The sequence below is a fragment of the Oratosquilla oratoria genome, chromosome 41, assembly GCF_046742065.1.
Source record: "Oratosquilla oratoria isolate Oo_2021 chromosome 41, ASM4674206v1, whole genome shotgun sequence".
NCBI lineage: Eukaryota > Metazoa > Arthropoda > Malacostraca > Stomatopoda > Squillidae > Oratosquilla > Oratosquilla oratoria.
The window spans coordinates 25,367,197-25,372,804 of NC_134817.1; positions in this window are offsets into that span (position 1 = coordinate 25,367,197).

The window sequence follows — 5,608 nt, forward strand, 5'->3', positions numbered from 1 at the left end:
TAATTTGAACATTTAATCATTTTTTATTTATCCTTGGACCTGTACGTATGTACCATAGAAGGTCATTTTAAGATGTGATGTACAATGCAAGACAAAAGTATCTTCTCAGGTTTGTCCAAAGATGGATGAAACATGATGAAAATCGGCTAGAAACGGTTAGTACATTACGCCTGGAGGCGCCTAGATGTGATTAAATCCAGCACCATTGCCTGGTGACCGTTACTGCTCACTGTGAGGCTACAGGTTTCCAGTCGGGGTGTGTGTGTGTGTGTGTGTGTGTGTGTGTGTGTGTGTGACGGGTCCTTAATAGGTTTTGTGTATGTTTTGACTCGGCAACCCCCCCATAAAAGAGAGAAAATGTCCTTTGGTGTCATAGTTTGATAGAATTGAACACCAAAAGCCCCGTCCCGCTAACAAGGGGACGCTGTGCTTTTTATATAAGTATTTCAATGTTGACAACATTGCAATATATAAAACAGTTTGAATAGTGATGAAGTTATATCAAGGGTCAATTCTTTCTAATTAACTACACGACTTGTTAACTCTGCACTTATGGCCTCCTTAGAATGGATGTACTATGGATGATGTCATTTCCATCGTTTATGAATAATCGAAATAGCAAAACTATAACATGGATGTCACAGAAAAAAACGAAAAAATATTTAGATTTTTTCGATTATTATTTATTTATACATTTATTTTTTTATTTGTATATTTTCATGAAAGTTTCTCTGCGAGTCACAAACTTTTTGTAATTGTCAATGTTGTAATCATGATGATATTTTCCATTGTTTTTCTTGCGAATATATTTTCTTAAATGTTATTATATACATATTTTATCCATCAAGGTTAGTTTATATTTATTTTCATTCATATTTATTGCTTCAAAATTTATTGCTTCATCATATCATTTCGAGATCTTGACAAGAAGTCCTCGAGGTCTCGTCTTTCATGACCTTCTCCTCGCGCGAACGTGTGATGAAGTTCGTCTCCGTGGAACGAAACGACTCCAGATGGGTCGACGCCCCCCCCCCCCCCCCGAGCGCTCGAATGTGATGATGATGGTGGTGGTGATGATGATGGTGGTGGTGGTGATGGTGATGATGGTGGTGGTGGTGATGGTTGTGGTGATGATGATGGTTGTGGAGATGATGGTTATGGGGGTGCTGATGATGGTTATGGGGGCGGTGGTGGTGATGGTAGTGGTGGTGATGATGATGGTTATGGGGGTGCTGATTATGGTTATGGGGGTGGTGGTGCTGATGATGATGGTGGTGATGATGATCGTTATGGGGGTGCTGATGATATTTATGGGGGTGGTGGTGGTGATGATAATGGTGGTGATGATGATGGTTATGGGGGTGCTGATGATGGTTATGGGGTGGTGGTGATGATGGTTGTGGTTGTGGTGATGATGGTGGTGGTGGTGATGATGATGGTTATTTGGTGGTGATGATGGTGGTGATGGTGGTGGTGGGGATGATGGTTATGTGGTGGCGATGGTGGTTATGTGGTGATGGTGGTGATGATGATGGTTATGGTGGTGGTCGTGGTGATGATGGTGGTGGTGGTAGTGATGATGATTATGGTGGTGGTGATGGTGGTGATTGTTGTGGTAATGATGGTGGTGGTGATGATGGTGGTGATTATGGTGGTGATGGTGGTAATGGTGGTGGTGATGGTGGTGGTGGGGATTGTTGTGGTGGTGATTGTTGTGGTGATGATGGTGGTGGTGATGATGGTGGTGATTGTTGTGTTGATGATGGTGGTGGTGATGATAGTGGTGATTATGGTGGTGATGGTGATGATGGTAGGGATGGTGATGATGGTGGTGGTGATGGTTGTGGTGATGATGGTGGTGGTGGTCATGAAAACTTGTTTATAATTTAGAATGAGGAAAAGTTAGGGAAAGTAAAGGTTAAAGGAAAGGTTTAGAATACACATTTTCTAAATACTGTCTCAGTCATTCAGTTGATTTGTCAGTCAATCAGTGGAGGTAGATGTCACAGCACAGTCGCACTCACCCTTCTCCTCCAGTACCCAGCTCATTGAATATGGAATGTATGAATATTGATTCGATTTAATTATGTACTTATTTGTTTGTTCAAATGAAATAGATAAATTGTCTCAACTTAAAAAAAGAAATGTCGACTCTGCGGAAAAATTTAGTCAGTGTGAGTATATATATATATATATATATATATATATGTGTGTGTGTGTGTGTGTGTGTGTGTGTGTGTGTGTGTGTGTGTGTGTGTGTGTGTGTGTGTGTGTGTGTGTGTGTGTGTGTGTGTGTATCTACCTAGTTGTATTTACCTAGTTGTATTTTACGGGAAGGGGAGCTATGCTCGTGGTGTCCCGTCTTTATATCTCATTTTATCCAAACTATTTTTAAATTCATGTATTGTTTTTGCGCACACTACTTTCTCATCTAACTTGTTCCAAATGTCTATTACTCTTGTGTGTGTGTGTGTGTGTGTGTGTGTGTGTGTGTGTGTGTGTGTGTGTGTGTGTGTGTGTGTGTGTGTGTGTGTGTGTGTGTGTGTGTGTGTGTGTGTGTGTGTGTGTGTGTGTATCTATATGTATATTCATACAAACATATACCAAAGGCTTTTTCCCCCTTACACGGGGGGGTAGCCAAAAAGAAAAGGGCATAGAAACCACTCCCACCCATTCTATCCCCTACATATTCCACTCCCCTTTACCCTCCTCCCTCCCTCTCATCTTGGCACCTCCAGGATGACGGGTCATCCCTGCATCCTGTCCACTGCCCTAGGTCAGAAGCAGTGTTTCAAGACACAGCACATCCACAGCAAGGCCGCTTCATTAATTCGGCGACTCCCTCTCCGTCCCCTCTCATGCAGAAAAGGAGAAGACGGGGAGAAATCCCTTCGGGCTGCGTCGAATTATTCCTCATACATACTTTCTCACCCCCCATCCCCCACCCACTCCCCCTCATGCATCACAGCATCATCCATAAACAACCCTTTTCCATTCACCCCTATCTTCTGTCCTCTCTCTTTTGCAATGCCCCTTTTACCCCATCCATCCATTTCATCCTAGGACGCCCCCTCATATTCACTCCTTCCACCTATGCCTTCCACACCTCTATTACTAATCTTTCTTCACTCATTCTTTCCATGTGTCCAAACCATCCTAATACTCTTTCATCAACCCTATGTCCCAGCTCCCTTTCCACCCCTGTGCTCCTCCTCACCTCCTCATTTCTCACTCTATCTAGCCTAGTAATCCCTATCATACTTCTCAGACACCTCATCTCAAACACATTCAAACTCCTTCTCTCTTCCTCTTTTATATTTCATGTTTCTGCCCCATACAGTGCTGTCGGCACAAACACTCCTTCATATAACCTCCTCTCATCCATTCCCAAACGTCTATTTCTCATTACACTTTTTAATACACTAAGGCATTTACTCGCTTCTCTTAATCTACATTCTACCTTCACCCCCACTCCTCCCTTTCCTGCCACATTCGCACCCAAGTATCTAAAACTATCCACTTCCTTCAGTCTCTCTCCCTTAATGCTCACTCCCAGCCTACTGCCAATCTCTCCCCTTGTACATCTCATCACCTTACTTTTGCCCACATTTATCTTCAGCTTCCCTCTTTCACACACCTTCTCAAACTCTGTCACTAAACTTCCTCAATCCCTCCTCTGATCCTGCTACAGGTATACATAAATGATATAGACCACGAACTAAAATCTATTGTCTCCAAATTTGCTGACGATACAAAAATGTGCGAAATGGCAAATGATCACTTAAATCAATTAGATATTCAAGAAGATTTAGATAAACTACAGCAGTGGTCTGAAAAGTAGATAATGAAATCTAACACAAGGTTATGCATATAGGTAAAAATACTTAAATCTAACACAAGGTTATGCATATAGGTAAAAATAACAGTAAGTACGATTACAAGTTATTTGGAAATTCGTTAACAAAATGGATAGTGAAAAGAATCTCGGCATAATTATCAGTAACGATCTCAAATCATCTAAGCAGTGTAATTCAGGCTCTGAGAAAGCAAATAAGATTCTAAGATTGATTGCGCGATCTTTTGACTACAAAAGTCCATCACTCATTAACAAGCTATATAAATCGTTAGTTCGTCCACATTTGGAATATGCTATTTTTTTTTTTTTTTTTTTTTTTTACTAGCTATCAAGACGCCTTCTGGGCGTACTTTTGACTAACTCCTGTGTAGAGCAAACGGGCCTTCGGCCTTAAATAAATAACGCATTTGATTAAATCTTATTTAAATGACGAGCAACGGGTTGCGTCTAACCCCGGTACGCGGAGGCTCGGCCCTTCGGGCGAGCTCGCTTCGCTCGCAGGCGCTTTCAGCCAATCAGTCGTCTCCGTTCCCATGGAGTCACCACTTTCTCAGACAATCATGGGCCGGAAGGGACTTGTCCCCTTGAGGGATTTCCGGCTTCCGGTCCAATCTAGATTTATATTAACATGAATTTTTTTATTAGTAGTAGATTTGTAGTAAATATTGTAGTAGATATTGTAGTAAAATTGTAGTAGATAGTTACTAAAATGCAGCAGGATGCACAAATGTTTTTATCTTTTTGTTGGGAGTAAGGATGTAAAGATTCTTTGACTTTCTAAACCTGGAGCATCCAGCATAGAGCTGGCCATAAGAAAAGCAGGGTTGTAGAAGGTCCAGTCCAACTAATTTCAGTGATTGGCTTTGAGTTTTGTTTATAGGCATTGCAAAACTAACTTAGGAATCGGAGTTCCTAAGAAGTTGGGGTTCCTTAGGAGCCAGGGTTCCCTAGGAGCTAGGGTTCCTAATGTGTCGGGGTTCCTTAGAAGGCGGGGTTCTTTAGGAACTAGGGTTCCTTGGGAACCGGAGTGCCTTAGAAGCCGAGATTCTTTTGGGGCCGGAGTTCCTTTGAGGCCGAGGTTCCATTGAGGCCGGGGTTCCTAAGGAGTCGGGGATTCCCTAGGAGCCGGAGTTCCGAGTTCCTAAGGAGCATCTTGAAAAGTCATATTCTGTAAATTTAGGGTTCCATTTCAGTTAATTCAGCATTTCCAAAAATGTAACTTTTGAACTCTGGGAATCACCCAAAATGATTCCAAAATGGTATAACACGTCCAGGTAAGTGCATTGGTTGCAATATTAAAAAAGCGGACGCGCATACAGACATACACTGGTTTTTATTAATATAGATCTATTTATTTGCATACATACAGTGGGTTTTATTAATATTTATTTATTTATTTATTTACTTATTTATTTATTCATTTGTTTATTTATTTACTTATTTATTTATTTATTTATTTGTTTATTTATTTATTTGTTTATTCATTTATTTGTTTATTTATTTATCTATTTGTTTATTTTTTATTACCGTGTTACTGAATATGTTTACCCAGTTATATATTTTTCTGCATTCAGTCACGTTACGGACTGAAAGTTCTAGTGTTGGTCACTTGGCTATAGAATCTTCCTCTGTTTTTTCAGTGGACGACTCGCTATGACAGTGGATTGTGATAGTAGCACACTCTAACGGCTGAACGAAAAACTTGTTCTCAGATTTGTGGCGCTACGCAACCGGCGTGGAGTTACATTTCTT